The sequence below is a fragment of the Lonchura striata genome, chromosome 4A (assembly GCF_050655825.1).
Source record: "Lonchura striata isolate lonStrDom1 chromosome 4A, ASM5065582v1, whole genome shotgun sequence".
Classification (NCBI taxonomy): domain Eukaryota; kingdom Metazoa; phylum Chordata; class Aves; order Passeriformes; family Estrildidae; genus Lonchura; species Lonchura striata.
The window spans coordinates 14607245-14628765 of record NC_140742.1 but is presented as its reverse complement, the minus strand read 5'-3'; the positions used below and the strand labels follow the sequence as shown (position 1 = coordinate 14628765).

Genomic DNA, 21521 nt, shown 5'->3' with positions numbered 1-21521 from the left:
TGTTTTAAAAGCAAGAAACAAATATTTAAAATCTCTCACTGTGGATAGAATGGAAGTGAAAGAAAAATTCTTCAGACTTTTCCAATGATTTTACAATGTTTGGTAGAAGGAGAAAATGGGGGACAAGGCGGAGGGGAGTATAATTTGAAGGCATTTGGCTTTAGTTTGTCATTTTCTGCACGGTGTCTGCATGAGACACCTGGGACAGTTCTTCTGCATTCCATCTGCAATCTCAAGTGCCCAGAAGGCCTTTTATCCTCACCTTTAAAAGCAAACTCTGCCTTGATGTCTCTCATTCACAAAGACAGATGAAAATAGCTAAAGGGCAGTGAACTTGCTTTGGGTGATATACAGGGGAACCTGCTGTCAGTAATTATTACTTCAAATAATAATAGAAAAGGTAAAGCAGTCAACTTTGGGTGTGAACAAGTCCTGAATATTCACATCTGCTGGCTAAAGATAATTGGAACTGTGGGTCTCTGCACACGAATTGGGACAATTTGTGCTTGGAATAAATTTAGTACCAAATCTCTCATTGACTTCAGTTGTGTAGGATGCAAGTCTAAAGTGGCAAGTAGCCATGAACTAGGTTCAAAAAGGGAGCTTATATTAGGAATGTAGTTAAATAAAATAAAAAATAAAATAAGTGGGATGGTCTTGTAGTTGTTCTTCCTGAATTTAGATATTTGTGCAAAAACTACAAAAATAATGGTGCAGATTGAGTCCTTTGGGTGTTTCTTACCCTTTCCTCTGGTTTTGTAATGAAGTGTTTAATGAACAGGTTCTGCTTCATTTGGTACTGAAATCCTTTGAAGTGATAGAGCACTCTACACATGATAAACAGTGATTGAATTATCCTGCTCTGTGTTTTTAAAATGTTTTAGTTCCTGTAAAGGGATCTGACCCTGCTCTTGACATTTTGGATTTGGTCAATATACTGTTCTGTTACAAAACCTGAAAGACACTTCCTTCCCCTCCAAATATGACTTTCATCTTCAATTTTTAAATACAATTTTTTTTTTCAGAGCTAATGGTACTATCCAACAAATTTTGGATGGCTTTATAAATAAAAATTGAACACATTATTTTAAATAATCTTGTTAAGGCACAAGTTTCTGCTTACATTAGCAGATGGGTTGGACTAAAGAATCATTTCAATCTGAAGGTTAAGCTCAATATCAGGGTTTTAAAAACTATGGAAAACTAGTCAATGAAAGAAAAGTAAATTGGTGAGTATTGCAAGGATCTAGTTGTTGTTCTGGATCTGAATACAGACCAATTAAAGTGATGTTATGCATGTTGACTCCATTTTGAGTCCAGTCACTGAAATAATCTCAGATGTCATGACTTTTTAGTACTTCTCTACCTGTGTTTTTGGTGTATCTAAAGGCAGTGAATTTCAAAATTCTGCAGTGAGGCCAGAAATTAATGTTCTTTGACTAGGAGTGTTTTTTTTCACCCCTACTGTTAATTTTCAGCCCCATCCAACAGTAACAGCCTTTCTCCTAAGAAAAATGTTAATTAAAATCAATGATGTCCTCAATTAAGTTGTCAGATTACTTGAAGCAAGTTTCTTAGTGTAGAAGAGGAGATGCTAATTAATACAATAAATTGTTTTAATTTCTGTCTCTTAAGCAAATCACCACACTGTTACCATTGTCACTGAGATGGGAATTACTGGCAAACCGTTGTTTGAACCCTATAAAACCTGCTAAATGAGCTCACTAAGAGACCTGATACTGAACAAAACTAAAGATTCATATTGTACTTTACAGCTTTTCCCTGGCAGTGTAAGAAGCCTAAACTCTTGTGCAGTGTCTCTTATTGGAAATTCTCAATGTTTTCAGCCCAACAGCCCCTCTGCATGTGCAGAAGCTTCATTTTCATGCATTTAGTTAGAGAAATAACAGAGAAAATGTATCTGCAGTCCTAAGAACTGTTTGTGCTAGAAGAAATTGTGGTGTGCAAATGCTTTTACCTGTGTTGAGCTAGAAATCCCCCTTTATTATCCCACTTTTGATTTCCTGCCTGGCTTGGCAAACTTCCCTCAGCCAGTTAAAATTTCTGTGATAGGTGAGAACATCCTGGATGCTGCATGCACCAGATTTCTGCCTTTGGGGGTGCAACACGACTCTTCCTCTGCCTTTCAGATGAGTTAGGACAGTGCCCTGCTCGAAGTGGACCAGATGTTTCTGCTTAGCAAAGAGATTCTGCCCAAGCAGCAGAATTTGGATGGCAAAGCAGCCCTAGGTTCTGTGCTTCTGTACTACCATAATTGTCAATTAAGGAGATGCTGCTCTTCCATCATGGAACGCCAAGTAAAAACATGACTTCAACTAGGAAAGGTAAGAATTTGTGACTTTTGAGCTTGGGGGTTTTCCCTGAGGGGAGAAGGGACTGGGAGGTTGTTTGTTTTAAGCAAGAGGTCTGCCATGGCCGTGGGGAAAGAGCCTGATTTTGGACAGCTGCTGGATATGCAACTCAGGATATTACACAGTTAAAGAAAGTAATATCAACATCAAAATACAGTGCTGAGGTATTTCGGTCCAAATATTACTTGAAATGATTTATCTACTTCAGAACTTATAAATTAGGAAAGGGACATTTATATTAATCATGTGCCATTGAAAAACATAGATAAATTTATGTGCAGCTTCTGTTGGTTTTAGTTGAAAAACATTTTTTTAAAAAATTAAATTAAATTTAAATTTTTTTATTTTTTTTCCCCTGAGTAAGGCCTCTTCTCTGGCCAGGTAATATATATGAGATTTGGGCAACACTTCACTCAGGTTCTACTAATGTATGTTAGTCTTAGATGCTGGAAGTACTTCATCACCGAGGCTTGATGTTAGAAAACCAAAAGTGAATATTCTCTAGAAGCTGAAGACAACAAAGTGATAAATTTCTCACAGTCTCTCAATGGTTTAGTGTTCTGCCTGAGGGTTTCTGTGAGGTTTCTTTTGTTTGTTTTTTTGGTTTGTTTGGGTTTTTTTGTCTTTTTTTTTTTTTTTCTTAATTTACCCAGCAATTTGAAGAAGTATTAAGGATTTTTGGTATTTATTTTTGCATTTCTCTAAAGAAAGGATAACAATATTTATATGTTTATGTAATCTTTGAATAACTATAGCTAGTATAAATGGAATCCCAAAGGCACATGGGGCTTAAAAAAATCTATGAAGGAACACTAAGCCCTGTACAGGTGTAGATTTTCTATGTGAAAAGTAATTTTGTTGAATTTCTTTACATTAGGAAAGGTGTTGTGCATGGCTGCCCCATCAATACTGCATTTAGGTTCTGCTCTGAGACTCCTTCACTGCCTTTTCCTTATGGCAATTTAAATTAAAAATGGAATCTGCTAACCCCATCCAAAATGCTGCCTTTGCTTTGGCTGCCCAGGAGGAAAGAGAATAGAGCATATTCCTATTTTATCTTCTGATGGATTAGTTTATCCTTTTCTATAGTGATTTCCTTTTCTATAGTGATTTGCCTAGATGGAGCTAGGCAAATTGATAGACTTTTTCTTTGGACATCTAAAGCAACCAATAAAGGGTGAAATGATGCAAAGTTGTCCATTGTGTCTCAAAGAGTTTCCACCAAGGCTGGAATACACTGACCTGTGACCACTCTGTTCTGTGCAGTCTGAGGTGGTGGAGAAAATGAAGTCTGCCTTCAAAATCTAGAAACGCCAGTGTGAGAGGTGTGTACATCCCATTTCTTATCTGAAATTAAAATGTCATGCTTGCATCATTTGAAGGTGTTTAAATTCCATATTACTATATCTAGTAGGCAGCTGTGTGCTAATTACTGGGGGGCCTTAGGGATGCAGGCAGATGCCCCAGCACACCCCAGCTGTGTGTCAGCGACAAGGTCACTCACCAAGTGCTGCAGTTTGGTTTTGCCTGACTGATGGAACTGTGGACATGATTCAAAGGCAGCTATTATGGATAATTTTACCATTTGCTTATTTTAGCTGCTTCTCTTTCAAAATTTGCAACACAACAGTAAACTTCCAGTCATTCTGACTTCATTGCATGAATAATATCAATTATGGCATTACTGTGCTGACTAAGCACAGGTATGTGCTCGGTGACTCTAATCTGGGCTGGATCTCACACATTTGGTATCCCTGAAGTGTTTGGAGGGTGGCCACTGATTCCACCAAATCACTCATGGGTTTCAGGCTTAGGTTTCTGATTTTCTTAGGTAGCAAAAGTGGACAAAACTGCATGACTAAATGAAGGGGCAGAATTATTATTGGCATTTCTGGCCACTAATTGAGAAAGAAGATGAGCAGATGGAGTTTAGTTTTTTTTTTGTAACAGAGCCAGAACCTCTGTTACAAATGTTTTCACTCTGCTGGGATATATCTTCATTAATGGTTTAATTGGAATACTTAAAGATTCCACCTTTAACTACTAGCTGCATGAAATGGAATATTAGAAAGTAAAGTAAATACAGAGAAAGTGAAATTCTGAAGACAACTTTTAAAATTAAGAGGAACTCAGGGTGCTCAACATGTGTTTGCTGCCATAGCTTCCTGAAAAATGTAATCAAGACTGTGAGGTAACTCAGAGGGAAAGACAGTCTTATTTGGCCAAATTTACTGTTTCATAATTTTTTTGGCAGTTTGTGTAAAGTTAACTAGCAGTGTAATTTTTGGTAATATTTCATGCACTGATATAAGAAAAAAAAGTAAAGTGAAAGATGAGAAAATGAGTCACCATTAGCTGTTTTCTCTTGGTGTTTTTATACTACTAAGCCCAAAAGATGGCATTTTTCTCTCCTATGTACTAAACCTAATACTTTCATAAGACAGAATTCAATGAGAATAATTGAAACATTTTTAGTAAAGACTGCTTTTAAGAAAAACAAAGATTTGAGTAAAAAAATGAAGACTTTGGATGCTTTGATCTTCTAAACTGCTAATGCTGCTCAGCTTCTAACTTCAGATGTAAATGTAATCCAAAGTACATACTTGGGCTTATTCAGTCTTTCCATTTTGGACTGCATTTTGTGAATGTTGATCACAATAGTCTTACAGACATAGACATCCTTCATCTCATAAATTGCATTGTTTTGGGCAGTCCTTCCTGATACCACCAATGTTCTTGCTGATGGACTTTTAAAAATTTAAAATTTTCAGTTCTGTCTGTTAAGTGAAAATATAAGCATTCAGATTGGTAATTCAGTATGGAATCAAAATATCCAAGAGTGCCTGCTTCTGCAGTAGCAATGCTCTGAGATTTTACTCTCCAAATATGCTATTTTTGCTCACTTTTGATTTAATGAACTTTCATCTGCTTGGCCTAAACTTGTCTTTGTTTTGGAAAGTTCCATAACAATCATCCAGCTAACTCCATGACTTACTGCATAAGAATGTGAGGAAAAGTGTATTTTCTGCTCTTCAGAATATGTTGGCATCTTTTTTTGTGTTACATAAAACTAAAAGCCTCTCTTAAAGCTTCAGGCTCAGCAGGAGGCAGGAGTATGAGTAATCTTCACTTTGCCTTGTTTGAGGCAATTGGTTTTGAAATAACAAAGCCATGCAAACCTGACAATACCTGTTTGTGGGAGTCTGGCAATATGTTCATTTACTTGACATCAGAGAAAGAAGCACAAAATTGCTGTGAATTTTTCTTAAGTGCTGGAGAGAAACTGAAATATTTTTCTTTATGGAATTATTGACCATTTTAACTTATATAATCTCTTCTTTTTTACTGTCTGCTTAAAAAGATATATGGAAATTTAAATAATGTAATATTTAATAATGTAATTTAGTCTACCTCAGGGCTAGGGAAGGATGAGATGGTGTAACAAGTACTACAGGCAGTGAATTTCTCAGCCTGAGTTTGGGGTGGCTTCACAAGTAGGAGTACTGAAAATATGTTAATGTGGGTAGAAGTGATGTCTGTTAACCCCCTGCACTCATGTAATAATTCTTTCATTGGAAACTGCTGTGAATTCAGTGAAACGAGACCTGATAAGGAGAGGTAATATCTTTCTTGTTCAGTAGGAGGGGAAAGATATCCCTCTAAATATTTCTGAATGTTGCTGGAAAAAAGAACTAGGTCAGTAGGAGCTCTATAGCATCTCATCCCATATAATTCTCTTTTACACATTTTGAAAAATCAGCTGAGCCATGGCATGAACTTCAGGATAAACCCAAAAGATTGGCTCATGTGGGCATGCAGATATTTCTTCTTTGCTGAGTCACATTCAGTCCTGGAATAACTAGAAAATGTTGCTGGACATTGACCAGCCATCATTAGGGAATGTTCCTAGCATCCATTATTAAATCTTTAATTATGAAGTACTTCGTGAACAGCACTCACCTCTAATAGTGTATAAAAGTAGAGGGCTTTTTTTTTGTTTGTTTACTTTCACTTAAAAGTTGCCATCTGGATCTCTCAGGGATGGTGAACTCATGCATTCTGAAGTTTTGATGAGGCACTTGCTGAGGATCTTTATATTATTGGCAATATACCTGAATGCAGAGAACACAGCATCTGCTTACAGAGTTAAAATTGTATCTGCCAGACTTCAAGACAAGAAACAAAACCAGTAATGCTGGGAGATAACTGCATAATGTTGCATGACCATTCTCAGGCTTGCTGTGTATCTTTAGCAGGATAAGAATCATGGATCTTTTTGGTTTTTGATGTGTTATTCCTAAAAATGTGTTTTCTACTAAAAATTTGGCTTCCTAAGACAGATTCTCTGGTGCTTTTAATAGTATAATATTTGGCACTGCTGAATTGTTCTTTCTAGTGCCTTCTAATGCTTGTATTTCTAGAAGTTCAAACTTGTGGAGCTGGATCAGCAAGAGTAAGATGCAAAAAAAAAAGTGAACTTCAATGTCATAAATAGAAAATGATAAAGACCCTCTGCAAATTATTCTGTTTCTGCAGCGAAATAGGAGCAGAAGCTCCTTCTAGTTGCCATAAATCTTGGTTTCACAGTTTTTGGGTTTTTGTTTCTGATTTTCCTCTCTCTGCATACAGAGAAATCTAGGTTCTTACTACAGAGACACAAAAATGCCTGCTAGGTTAAATTTAGTGCCAAATGCAGCTTTTTATTCTTTTTCAAGTAATGTGCAGAACCAAATGTATTGAAAGTGGGCAGAAGTAGTTGTGCAAAGAGACTGGCTCAACATCTTACTCTTTGCTTGCTGTAATATCTTTGCTTCACAACAAGATTTTGACCAACACAAGTTATTTTTTAAAATGTAAATATGAAGAAAGGGATAAAAAGAGCTACTGAGAAAGACTGGAATTTACAATAGAGTTTACAGATTCAGCCAACATTACTACAATAAGAGTGTAAAGAAGACGTGTATAATTTCTGCTTCCTCTGCTATGCTTCCATCATGGTGCACAGAAATTGAATTGTGACACAAGCAGTCAAATAACAGCATGTCTGGACTGTGAACAATTGCCTATCTAGGCAAATCTGACTGCAAAGAAAGATGAATGATTCCTGGTAAAATGGGAAACTCAGTAATTCACAGGATAACCCAGTCGGAATAACTGAAAAGCTGAAAACCCTAAGGCAAAGCAAAAACCCAAAAGATGAACAACAAAGAAGTTCAGAGTAGGAAACAAAAAGAATGGCTTTAATTTTGATTATTCATCATCAGGCTTCAGTACCAGATATTATTTATTAATGCATGCTGCACTAGGTGGAGGATAAAGCCAATCGGGTAAAAAATGCCACATGAGGATTAGTCTCAATCATGTTTTCAAGATAATCTGGATCCAGCAGATCCTCCAGGTGGAGCATGTAGTGAAACTAGCTCAAAAGATGAAATCTGTTTGGCTGTCAAGCAAAAGATACTCTAACTATTGTTGAGCAGATAATATGTCATTATAATATTACATTATATGGTCATTACTTCAAAGACCTCTGGGGATTCTGCTGGTGTGTGTGTGTGCTGTTTCCTCTGGTCCCAACAAATGGAATTATCTTTATCTACTAGTGGTTACCCAACCAGATTTTTGCAGTTGTTTGTGCAGTGCTATCCTGGAATGATGAAATAGCCATCAGTTATTTACATAGAATCACAGAACCACACTACCTTTTTTTGCTGTCTGTAAATTGCAAGGAAGAGCTATAAAGAAAGTTATCACAGCTTAATTTTTGGAAGTTTTATTTAAGTGCTATCCTATAGATGGCAATATAGTGTAAAACTTAATTAAAAATCTTACTGAAAGAGATCCAGTGTCTGTTAAAAAGGAGAAATATTTTTTTACTTTAACATGGTCTCCTTGTTTATAACATTTGAGAATAATTGATTATTTGAAATAGGGTAGTCTTTATACATTAAAATGAGAAATTTGTGAAGTACAATAATGTTTTTTTTAAAAAATCTATGAAATATATTTCTTTCCATGATCTAAAACAAGTAAAATCTCTTTTTTTCCCACTAGACCCATATAGCTTCTAAAAATATGCATTAGGACAAAAATTACACCAAAGCTGGACATATCTGATATCTAGTTCTGATAAAACTGGAGGCCCTGATGACTTCTAAAGTAGATTCCTGATAGAAATCAGTGTGGAAGTGATAATTGTAGTGAGTAAAGACAAGCCATTCCTGAGCACTCTGAAAGCTCAGTTTTGGGGGGGTAGGACAGAGGCTCTGGGAATCCATTTGATCCGTGCCAGAAGCTTTGAATACACTTCTAGAAGTCTAAATGGCTAAAGAATTTAAAATGAAATATTTTTGAGGGATTTTTTGCTGCTTGTTGATTGCAGAAAGCTGAAAGATTGGATAAAAGCTTTCTGAAATATGAATAAAACTCACTGAAACATGAATATTTGAGGCTCTTGATTCTGAATTCTTACCTGTCATAGTAACACATCCCCAAATTGGTAATAATTAGTATTGACTCTGATTCACAGAAGGCTGATCAATCTGTCTTTATTAAGAAACCCATTGCTTTTATAGGCAGTTATGATACAGGTGGCCTAATTGTTCCTCCAGTCTAAACACCACCACCATTGGCTAATTAAGAAACCAGCCTTTGATAAACAAATTTCCATAACACATTCCACATGTGCACAGAAACAGGTGCAGTGAGTGGAGATAAGAATTGTTTCTCATTCTTTTCTCTGATCTTCTCACAGCCTTTCCCAGGACAATGCCTGGGGAAGTTTTGTTTCTTGAGCTGCTACCACACTTACTTTGCAGCATTGTTCCTTTTCAAAGAACAATGTGTCTGGAATAAATGTCCATGAAGTCCTGTAGTGCTTGTACAACCTGTTTCCTTCCCCAATTATTAAAAAAAAAAAAGTCTGTCCTTTGCATGTTTGGTGACATAGTAGCTGTTCAGGTTTCATTCTTAACACATCTTAGATAGAATTTAAGTACCTTTCTATAACATTCACCGTGAAAAATATCAAAGTGTTTGTCTTCGTATTTGTTAATCCCAGTTTAAAAGAACAAAACCAAACCAAGCCAACACAACAAAAACCTCACCAAAACAAAAAACAAACAGCCAAAATTTTTTCTTTGATTTATATAATTTTTTTAGAAGGCATATCATATATCAGGAGAGAACTTGTCATTAAGAAATAGTGAATTTCTTAAATTTCTAAATGTTTGTCTAATTTTATACGATGTTGTTTATATGTTTGGAAATAATTTTATCAACTACTGAAATAATTCATGGTTCCATAATATGCTCATTGTGACTCATATTCTGTCCTGTCACTTTGTTCTACAGACAGGAAAAAGTGATTTAAACAGATGATCTTGAAAACCAAATGTCTGAAGAGTTAAATGTATTAATTTCCTGTTTTCAAATCACCTGAAGTATAATTGAATTTCAAGTTTAAGTTGAGACTTCATTAGGAAAGCTTCCTGGATAGCTATTTATATAGGCAATGTAAAATTAAGGATTTTTATGACACAGTCCTCTTTCCCCCCATGTTTCTGTTGTATATTTAGATGTCCCTTGGCTGTGAGCATTGGCAGCTGTCATGGTTTAAACCCGGGTGACAACTCAGTGCCACACAGCAGCTCCTGCAACCCCAGGAGCTCGTGGAGGAAAATTGGGAAAATTGATAAAGTCTTTGCGTTGAGATAAGAGCAGTTTCATAGCTGAAATAAGCCAATTAATAATATTAATTGTGATGAAAAGGAAGACAATAAAGAGAAAAAGGTGAAGCCTAAGAAAAGCAAGTGCCAATTGCTCAGCCTGTCCCTGGGCAGTTTATAGAGGACACTGTGTGCCATGGTGTGTAATATCCCCTGGCCAGCCCAGGTGGGCTGTCCTGGCCATGCTCCCTCCTGGTTTCTGGTGTACCTGCTCCCTGCCAGAGCAGGGCAGCTCAAAAGTCCTTGAATGAGAGCAAGAACTGCTTAGCAACAATTAAACATCAGAGAGTTTTCAACATTATTCTCATCTGGAATCCACAACACAGCACTGTACCATCTACTAGGAAGAAAATTAATTCTATCCCGGTTGAAACCAGGACAACATTAAAAATTACCTAATTTTTTTTCTGCCACAAGATACCAGATATTAGTTATCTAACAACTGTTGGTTTGTCATGGTGAACCAGTAGAACTGAACTAGCCAGGCTAACCCCTGCTGCATTTAAAAGCAATTTTCCTTCAGAAGTTAAAAAGTATCTGAACTTAATGTATCCTTTTAGGGAGAAATAAGATTTCTGTGTAAAAGGAGACAATCAAAAAGGATGTGAATCTTTTGCAGAGACTTGCATGAGCAGAAATTAACAATGCAGGCTGGAATTTTTTGGGGAAGAAAGGGGTAAAATGGATGACTTTTCTGCCCTGAGTGAAATATTTGAGAGAGGAAAGGGCTATGTTCAGTTTAGGATTCCTCTCCCCATTGAGTTAGATGAACAACAGAAAGATCCCTGATTTTCCCTTCTCCCCCATTCTCAGCACATATCAGTCTATTTCCTTAAATGATCTTTTTGTTTTCTGGGTATCTGTAAGTTTGTTTTCTTTCTCTTTTTCTCATAGGTATCATTGTCTATTAGACAACAAATTCTGAGTAGCTCCCTTTCTCATTTCTTATTTGATTAGCATAGCTATCTTCTGTAGTCAAATACTGTGGAAATATCTATATTTGGAAATGCTAAAAATACCCGACCAAACAAACCCAAAAATAATTTGTAAAGATGTAATAGCACTGCATCACAATGTTAACCTGGTTAATTAATTGACAAATACTGAGAAAAGAAAGATGGATTAGGAACTGTTCCATTTATTTGTATTGACTTTCAGTCAGGAATTGTTTACCCATATAGGTGCATTAAAATATATTGAGTATTTCACTTAAAGGTAAGTCAATTATGCAGATGTTTGTCATGGTACCAAAAGGCAGAATATGGTTGCACATCGAGAAGAAAATACAAAATGGCACTAAATATATATTAAAATCTTCTGGAAAAAAAACCCTGTTTTGTCTCTGAGTGTAGGAATGCTGGAAGATTTTTTATTACAGAGAATATTAATGACAACAGAATCAGGACTTAATATGTTCCTTGATATTTTAAGCAACAACCATTCTAGGAAAAGACACAAAAGGTCTGGTCTAACATTAAACTTTATTAATCTTATTTGATCATCTTTGCTATTTTTATTTTTCTCCTGATACTTTTCAGATGACTCTTCCTTTATCCTCTGATCCCCTTCATGGTTACATTCTGGCCCCAGCCCTTTTATCACTTTGTTACACTTGTGTGTCTATGAGTTCTGTTTTACTTGTTCAAAGGACCCTCATTTTGATCCAGAAGGGAGGGAGGAGAATAAAGAGAGGCTTCCTTTCAGTTTTAAAAACTTACTGATAGGAGATCTGAGAGCTTCAAACAAGCCTCTGTTGCTGTTCTTTGCAGTTAGTTTTCTTCTGATCTCACATAGCAGCGATCTTTGTTTCCCTCCTCCCTTTTTCCTCTCTGTCAAGTGGATGAAGAATCTCTTACCCCTTATCTGTTCTTCTATTTTTCAAAATGTTCCTTATTCATTGTCCTGAGGATGTGGTGTGGTTAGAACAAGCATTTTGTCTATAACAGCCCTTTACTTTTGGTTACACAGTTTCCCAAGGACCGCAGGAAGAAATAAGAATCATCTCTGTACCCTTTTTACTGTGGAATCAGTTTTTCTCCCTCCATCCCAATGATGAGTTTGGTACTTTTCTTTCTGAGGAAACTTTTCTTATTCCTCAGAAAATCTTTCATCTTTGGGGAGAGAGTCTCACGCAATACCTGGAAAATTAACAGAGATGTGAGATAATGGCAGTGTTGCATTACTTTTTTTTTTTTTTTCCTCCTACTAAATGTTTGCATTTAGTTCAAGGTAAAGTGGAAGAAAGTTTGAAGGTATGTGTGTATACAAATATATATCTGTGGATATAAGTTTTTGTGTGCAACAAAATATCTGTCAAATAAATTTGGTGGGCAGAGCAGCAATCATTAAGCTTAGAAAATTTAAGCATAGCCAGCTTACAGTTTCATAATTTCAGGAGTTCAGATGTCACAAGTGATAAAATGTTCAATATTTTAAGTCTCAAATTGACAAACAAACAAACCACCTGTGTGTTAACAAATGAGCCAGCAATGTTTGGGGTTAGTGCAGTATATCTTTAAGACATAAATGCTGAGGAGAGGAAAAAAAAGAACCTTTTTTTCCCCTGCCCTTGCTGTTCCTTTTCCCTTTAGAAGTCATTACAGCTAATTACCAACAAGGATGAGCTTTTTCAATAGGTTATTCCTACAATGTGTCATTTTGAGCTAAACTCTGAACAAATGCAATCATCTAAAAGAGAAAACAGAGATTAATCAGCTCATAGTGAAAGAAACTTGATTACACAAAAGTGGCAAAGCATAAAACCCCTTGCATTTGCAACCCATAAAATATTAATTAAAATAATTAAGATTAGGGCATAGTGCCTGTAAAGATCTTTGTTTCCTACTCCACTTTTATTTTAGAAGTCTCTTGATTTGCTTTACTTGAAGAGACACTCAAGCTGTGTCAATCACACACTGAACTTCTGAGATAATCTGAGTTCTGCTCCTGCAGCTCCTGTGAGTAATGCCTTGGAAGATACGATCTGGGACTTGGATGCTTTCTCTCATTTTCAGTTGTGCAGGGATTTTAGTGTTAATACTGTGAGGAGATGAGAACAGCACCAGGTGAGAAAAGAGATTTCCTGTGGATGAGGGCAGTGAGACAATGAAATCCAATTATTAAAAAGAAGAAAAACTTTCAAAAAGAGCCACAAACAAACCAAAACTGACTAAAACCCCCCATCTATCATCCCCATGAAAGCCCCCAAACCCTCATCACTCCTACACTGTTGCTCTCCCCATGCCATTGAAGAAACAAAAGGCAGATTTCCTGTAGAACAGAAAGAGAACCCAATCTTATCCTCCTGGGGGAAAAAATAACTTATTAAAAAAAAATGATACCTGAGAAGCAGAAGGCAGAGAGAAGAGAAAAGTGTGGGTAAAGGAGGGAACAGAATCAGGGCAGTGGAACAGAGACAGGTCTTTGGGAAATTCCCTGAATTGTGATGGTTTTAGTGCCTGGGAGTGCAGAACACCTCAGGCAGGGCCACCAGCTCAGGAGCTCTGGGCAGCTGAGCAGGACAAACCAGTGCAGAAAATATCCATGGCAAGGTCAAAGTGCTAACAAGGAGATTTGAGTTCTTTCTTTAAACTGATTTTTTCTGAATTAATGTCTTTTTTTCTCAGGAAGTTTTCTCTCAGGAGTTTTAAGGATTATTATGGAGAGATTTACACAGATTTCACCTAAATTCACAGCAACAGAAAATAAAATGCTGTACTCTATTTAAGAAACAAATAATGTTTTATTCATTAGCCTCTAATACCTTACTTTAAGTGCATATTTTCTTTCCTGGTAATTATATAACTTAGATTTTGTTATTTCAGAGGGAGACAACAAACTGCAATATCCTACAGGTTCTGGAAGAACAAAAACTGAAGGAAGGGATAGTAAATATTCAACAGGTATAGAACAGAGGGGAAGGAAGAGATGAGAGGGCTGTTGTGTGTTTTATGCAGGAATGATGACAGAGAAGCTCCTAAAAGATAACATAAATTGATGGAGATGTTTTCTTCAGGTATTTTCTGTCCATTGGTTTTTCTAATCCAGTTTATGCAAAAGTCTCTTGAAGGCAAATGATTTATGTTTATTAATTATTCTTAGTTCTCTATAGTTAGAAAAATTAAAAAAAAAAGCAAGACAAAAATTTATCCAGATCCCTATTCTTCTATATTTCTTACAAAGACAATCCTAAAATATGGGAGAATGGAGTTGAACATCTCCATTCAATTCCATTGGTACTTATTGAGACCCTCCCAATCAATTTTCATCACTTAACTGTTCATGTTGAAAAGCAAAAAGATGATTAATTACAGAGTTATTGATATGTCATTTAATCTTTTTAATTTATATATACAAATATTGTGCTGTTTCAGTATTAAGATATTTATTTGTTAGAAACAATGATGTGTTGATGAGCTTTGCAGTGAATTTGTTTTCATACCCCAGCTAGCCATTACACTTGAAGGCTGATTAAGAGCTGGTACTTTGTTAAATAGGAGCAGGTTTTCACAGACAGAAAATTAACTCTTAGGGGAGCAGAGCCCTGCTGCATATTTAAGTAACACTTAGATGTGTGCAATTCATTACAGAAAACAGCAAGAACAACAAGACACCAAATGTTTAATTTTCCTGGAAAGCACACTGAGATAATTGTAACTTGATATATTTTTGGTGTAAGTAGAAGAGTATGTAGTAAAAGACATAAAACTTTTTGTTTTCATGCTCAAAAATAGCTTTTTAAAAATTTTACTTGCATTATAGTTTTATGCTTCACTGATGCAACATGATATCCAGTAGATGTACTAAACTACAAACAGAACTGGTAGAATTAACCTTCTCCCCCACTTTTTTCTGTCTCTCTCTTCTCTTTTTAAAAGATGGAACAGTAGATTCATCATATCTGCATTTTTTTAATAAGTAAATTTTAAAATTTAGATTACCATGCCCAGAATTTTGGTCTCTCTCTCTCTCTTCTAACATTATTATTGATGTGTAAGGGAAATTTATATTAGCCCCGAACACTTTTAAGTCCAGCTACCCAAGCAGGCACAAGGTGAGATTTTTGGGGGTGTTCTGTACAGTGCTGATGGTCCTTGTGATCCCTTTCCAGCTCAGGATATTCTGTGAGTGAATCTCATGAAAAAAAATCATTGCAGGGATAAGCAGGTTTGGTTTTGATTCTCCTTGTACCTATTTTTGTGAATATTGATACCTTTTCTTATTTCTTAATTTATTAGGCAGTTTATATTCTCATTTTTAACAGTATATTGTTGCTTAAGGAGTAACTTGTATACTGGATTTGAACAGCCTGATTCTGATATCACCTGTATAGAATCAGTGTAAAACAGTTTGGAATTCTGCTGTAAGGAAAGGTCACTTGATCATGTGGACTTAACCAGCTGCATTTTAGCTAATTAGTGTGCCCCCCTAAATGGGTTTAGGACCAAACTACTGGCTGTCCCAGATGAGAAGTTATCATGCTGTCTTGCTTGATATCACACACATTTTATTATAGAAGCCTGTTCTATTTAGATGAAATGTGCTTTGGTATTTATCAGAACATTTAAGAGAAAACCCATGTGTGTGATCTGAAAAGGGATTATTTTAACTTTACCATTTTTTAGGATAAATAATTGAGCACAGTGAAAGTTTTTTCACCTCTTTTCTGTCTTTTTCCTGTACACAGAGAGTGACTCTGGCAGGAATCAGTGGTCCCTTTCTGCCTGCAGTGCCTCAGCCAGGGATGCTCAGTGTGTCAATGGGAACACATCAACCCATCCTATTAACCCCATGACTGCTGGAGTGCCTTCCCTGACAGGCCTGAGCCCAGGGAAATGAAACCTCCCAGGTTTGGTGCAGGAAGGTATCAGGGGTTTGTTCATGGAGGCTTTACTTCTGAAGTCTGGTTGTTTCACCCTGGAATTAGATAGAAATTACATGAGATTGGTTTTGGAGAGAGTTGTGGTCATGAGAACCACACCTAAAAAAGCTCTTCAGGTTAGCAGAAGTGAGTGAGTGAAAGAGCTTTCAATGACCAACCAGGTAGCAAGGAAAAAGCCATTTGTTTACCTGTTTTGGAGGGTGCTGTAGAGAGGAAAATTGAGATTTGACTTTGTAACTTATGCTATGGGACAAAAAAGACATAATGTACATCTGTAGACTGTGCTAACTTTATACTTTAGTATACAGATTTTCCTCTTCATGGAGATTGGTTGTTCACTTGAAGTACAATGAGCTACAGATAAACAGCTTGGATTACAATTCTGTTCAAGTCCTCCTGATGGGATGGACAGGTGGAAAGGGCAAAGCCACCAGAGGAAAAGCAGGAATGCAGAAACAAGCCCTACTAGAGGATGTTCAAAACCTAAGTCTGTTTGAACTCTCATTGTCTTGGCCTGCTGAGGTCTCTTGGAACCCTGGCCTGGGGTGAATAAAATGCCCATATAGCTGGACTGATGGTTGATCTATTCTTGGGTCATGCACAGGCCCCTTTCAGTTGATTTTTTTCTAAATCTCTGATGTGTAAGTCATGCATGCTCTTGGAGAACAGGATTTTTTGACTTTATCAATACTGATTCTCCCTGTACAAGTTGTAAAGGGGATGAATCAAGTAAAAAAATCCACAAAATCTCTATAGAAATTCTGTTTATTATTAACAAATACCTTAAAACAGGCTTACTTAAGGTGCTAAAAAAGACAATAAGCGCTAGCATTTTATTGATTGCAAAATAAAAAAACACCTTTGGCACACCTAAACAGGAAGTTTTCACTAATGGTTAAAAAACTAATTTGCTGTAGTGCAATGCAATCTGCAAATCCCTATCCTCTGGAGATTGATCATTCTTCATCCCATGGCTGGCGGACCAATTACTGATCTTTTTTATTTGGTCATCAGGATGCTTCCTCACTGCACACATTCCCATGTCTCTGTAAATCAAAAGCTATGTTCCCTAGCTCCCTGAACACAAGAGACCCAGGTTTATAAGTGCCTTTACAGAAAAAGATAGTCCATGACAGCAAACATGGGGAGCGCATATTACCTGTCGCCATTCACCCTCCAACACACCCCAATGACAGATTTTTGGCACAACATTTTAATGGAAATGGATTTTAAAGTTGCACTCAAATATGTAGCATTTTCCACTTTCAGAAATATTTGATGTTTAATTTGATTTTATCTCTCTCCCTGTCTTTTTGTTCATTTTTGGAAGTGAAAAGTGAAGAATGGCCAAGGCAGTGACCTGAGAGTCTCACAAAAAACGATGTTGGATGCAGAAATATGATGTTTATTTTACCCTTTCATTGTAGTTGCATTGGATTTTGCTTTAATGTTTCATACTCTGTGCAGTTACCATGCTCTCTGCAGCAGCTCTGAAGGAATCTCTGCAGTTCTGCAAATTCCAATTTTCTTTCTGTTTCCTGTTTGCTACAAACTTGTGAATGCAGGGATTTCCTCTTTCAGCAAGTGACTGAAATCACTCTGAACACTTGTTCTAAGTGTTGATCTCTTTTCAGATGAGCTGCCTTTGGCTTGGAGGTGTGGTTGTCTTACTGGGTCATGCCTTCTTTTCCCCTCTGCCCTGACAATCTGTCAGCTCTTTGTTGATATTTCTGTTTCTCTATTTAGACTCTCTCTGGTTTCCTTTTAAAGAACTTAATTCAGCTTCTCCTTTCCCTGTTCCATCTTGCTTTAAGCCAACTATTACTTTGTTTACTGCAAAGGCCTAACAACTTGATATGATAGAATATACACAGTGGTATTTTTCTGTATCTTACCCAGCTTGGGTTATGCTAATAACAATATTGAGCACATTTATACAATTTGAAATAATTACACAGAGATTAACTAATTATTCAGCACAGGGGGTAAATTAAGGAAGAGCTATCATTTGCTTTTAAATAGAACAGAAGATGAAGTGACTTGCTCGAGTTCTACAAAGAGTTGCTGCAACAATAGGTAGAGGTCTTGCTACTTTATTTACTTTTTGCAAAATCAGCTTCCAATGCTTTTTGAGACTCAGTGTATTTTAGCAGTTTACTAAATCAAGGTAGTTTTGATAAATGCATTTATTATTACAATATCAGTGCTGTTCTAGCTGAGCACCTATGAAATGTGCAGACCCTGGGGGGAATTCCCTGGGTGGGGGAGACACAAGAAGCTTCCCTCAAAAAGCCAATAAAACCCCAGTGGCTCCTTCCCCTGTTCCTATGTCCCTGAGTCACTCCCTCCCTATTCCCTGATTGGTCCTATCTTTGTACTACTTTTTGCTTTGGTTGTGTTGAAAACTATCATCTTTATCATTCATTATGACACAACCACTACTTAAAAAAAATACAGTTCAGAAAAATCTAACTACATTTCAGTCTAGGACATTGCTGAAAGAAACAATGAAGGAAAAGAAACAAAGGGTTCTAAAATAAAGCAAGCTGTTTTCCCTCTCTGTTTCCTGTGCTACTATTTTAGGACGGTAAAACATTTAATTAATCAAAATTGGTTAATTTTATATGAATGTGTAAGAAAAAATACAAGGTTTTATGAAGACTTCTGCCTGAAGGCATAAAGCAGTACCTGGGATCCCCAGAGCAGCCCTGAATTCTTCAAAGGGAGTGGAAAATTATTCTAGTCTACTATTTTGCTGCAAAATAATGTTCTGGGCATCTTTTTAAATGTAGTAATTTGTGAAATTACCAAAACTGATTTTAATTTTTTTTTTTTTAATCCACTTTGGATTCTATCCACTAAATCCATTATATGTAGTCTCTTGGTTTGGGAATGAATATTGTATTTGCTCCAGCCTACCATTGAAATTGAAAATATGTGTAGAAGTGGGTCCAGGACTGACTCATCTAGAATTCTGCTTAAAATGCTTTCCTGCTTCACAACAAACTCTTGGTTGCTGCACTTATATGAAGTTTTGTGCCCATTTTTTGTCTTCATCAACCCCAAATTTCCCAGTTTACTCATGAGTGTCCAGAGGGATGGCATCAAGTGCAGTGCTGAAGTCAAGACAGATTGTCTCTAATGCCTCCTCCTTATTTGCCAGACCCATTATCCTGTCATGAAAGGGAATTGGATCATTTTGATGAGATTTGTTCTTGACAGATCCATGTTAGCTGCTTTTTATCACATTTACTATCCTGTAGGTGCTTTTAAATTGACTCTTAAGTGATTTGTTCTGGTATCTCTCTGAGCATTGAAGTTTGACTGGCTGATCTATAATTTTCTAGACCCTTTCCCTCATTTTGGAAATACCCATGAAGTTTGCCCTTCACCAGTCCTTTAAAAGCATCCCTTTATATCTTTAACAAATTCTTGAAAATAAGCTTTAATGACTCACAGATTGCATTGGCTGGTTTCCTGCATACCCCTGGGTGAACTGAATCTGGTCTTGTCAACTTGGATCCATTTAATTTATCCAAAAATTTTTCACAGCTTTCTGTGGCCTATTCATCATTAATTCTGCTCTAATGGACAGAATGTTTTAAACTAATGGGTGATATACTCCTTTAGAGGTTTACATGCATGTATTATAAACATCCCACTGTACATGTACAACCCTTTTTATTAATTCTATTAATGTTCATCCCATTTAAATCCTCAAGATGAGCTTTACAAGGCATTTGAATTATTTTCAAACCATACAGTTACACAGGAACAAGGAAATTGCATTACTGGGGAAACCACAGTTACTGAAAACTGTCTGTGATCTAATAGCAGGTGACAATATATTTTAAGCAAGAGTGCAAGTGAAGAGAGGATAAACCCCCCATCCCCAAAACCTTTCCAGGAGTGACTGAAAATTAAGTTTAATTCTAAGCATGTATTTTTTTTCTCATCAAAACACAAATTATTGTCAATGTTTGATTCTGTAAATTCTAAAGTTGGATTCTTCTTGAAGTTAAGCTAAATTATGACTATTTGAATTTAAACTTTAGCTGTATCTTTATTGTGTGTGTTTTTGGAAAAAAAAATGCAAGCAGTGTTTGCAGTGATTTTAAAATTTTGGGACGGTTTTTGCTTTTGAAGAGCAAATACTGGAAAGAATCTTGTAAAGTGCTGCCTTGTGAGTTTTTTTTTTTTTTCATGTATTTTCCATATGCAGAAGGGATTTTTGTCTCTGTGTGGGTCCCCAATTCAGACGAATTCTCTATTGCTGAATTTAGACAAAATGTTTGTTACTATGGATTTCCAAAATTGCTCAGTTTTCCAGGTTTGTGTGAGGATCTCCCTGTCCTACCCAAGCTACTTTTTCAGCACTTCTCATCCAATATGCAATGCATCATTTCTCTTAATGGTAGCAAGGAGAGTGGGCAGCATTCTGAAGAGTCTCAGGGATATTTTATGGAACAACCAAAATCCTCAAGGACAATTTGTGTGTAGCCAATTGACTCAGCAGAGTTCAAGGCACCTTTTAAAACTACATATAATTGCTGTTTATTTTGAGCACAATGGTTTTTAAAGGCAATGCAATTTGGGGAGAATGTCTGTGGCTTTGTGGTGTTCTCTAAAATTTTCAAGATGATTATGTAGTCTGGAATGTAGAATTCACACATAGATTTAGACCTCATAACTCTGGAACAGATCTAAAATAATGTTTCATTCCTTGTGTGTTCATAGGTTAATAGTTCTTGGTCTGAATTTACTCTGGAGTACCTGTGCAGTATAATTTTTTTTTTAAATATCTGTTTATTGTGGCCCAGAAAGGCCCCTGCAAAGAGAAAGGGGTGGAAACATCTCTTCCCTCACTGCATTTTGTCTTTCACTGGTAAAAAACCCAACAGCAGCACATTGCCTAAGCTGCAGAAAGAATAATGATAATATTGAAAATTTAGCAACATTAGTAGCATTTTAGAAAGAAAATACTCCCAATCATTTTGAAGGACTCTTTAGTGATTAGCACCCATTTAGATTAAAACAGAGAGATCAGCCATCAGACTTCAGTATCTTCAAGACATTTCTGCATTAAAGTTCTGTATATTTTTCTGGACTCATACCTGACCGTGAATATTCATTTTGCCACTTTCTCTGCATGCTTTGTGTGCTGTAAACTGACCCAGCAAAGGCTTTTGCTTAGCCTGAGCTCTCTGTGCCAGGAAACAACTCTGCTCATCTGGTACATCTTTCCAGCTTTTGTATTTCTAGCTGATTATGTTAGGATGGTGTCTTCCTGAGAAAGCTGGGTTGTTCTTCTCTGCACCATATTCTGGAACTTTGTAGTTTTGTTTTCATTAGATGAAACTAGAAAAAAACTGAATGTTTTGGTCTGCAAGAGGTGTGGCTGGAGAAAGCTGTGGGTCCTGGCTGCCTGTGGATGTGAGATGCAGATTTGTCTTAGAAAGATCTGGAATGTGATATTCTGGCAGGGTATTGAATCCACCTGACTCTAAATCATCCTAACTAAGGAACGTGAACTTGGCTTTC

General features: G+C 36.5%; 1 long non-coding RNA gene across 2 annotated transcripts in view; it reads left to right on the top strand.

Moving 5' to 3' along the window:
- The window catches only part of LOC146763291 (uncharacterized), a 206694-nt gene that overhangs the window by 144155 nt on the left and 41018 nt on the right, over positions 1-21521 (top strand). For both annotated transcript variants that reach the window (XR_014952482.1, XR_014952481.1), the window contains exons 3-4: positions 2151-2345; positions 3639-3697. This is a non-coding gene — a long non-coding RNA (uncharacterized LOC146763291). The remainder of the gene's footprint in view (positions 1-2150; positions 2346-3638; positions 3698-21521) is intronic.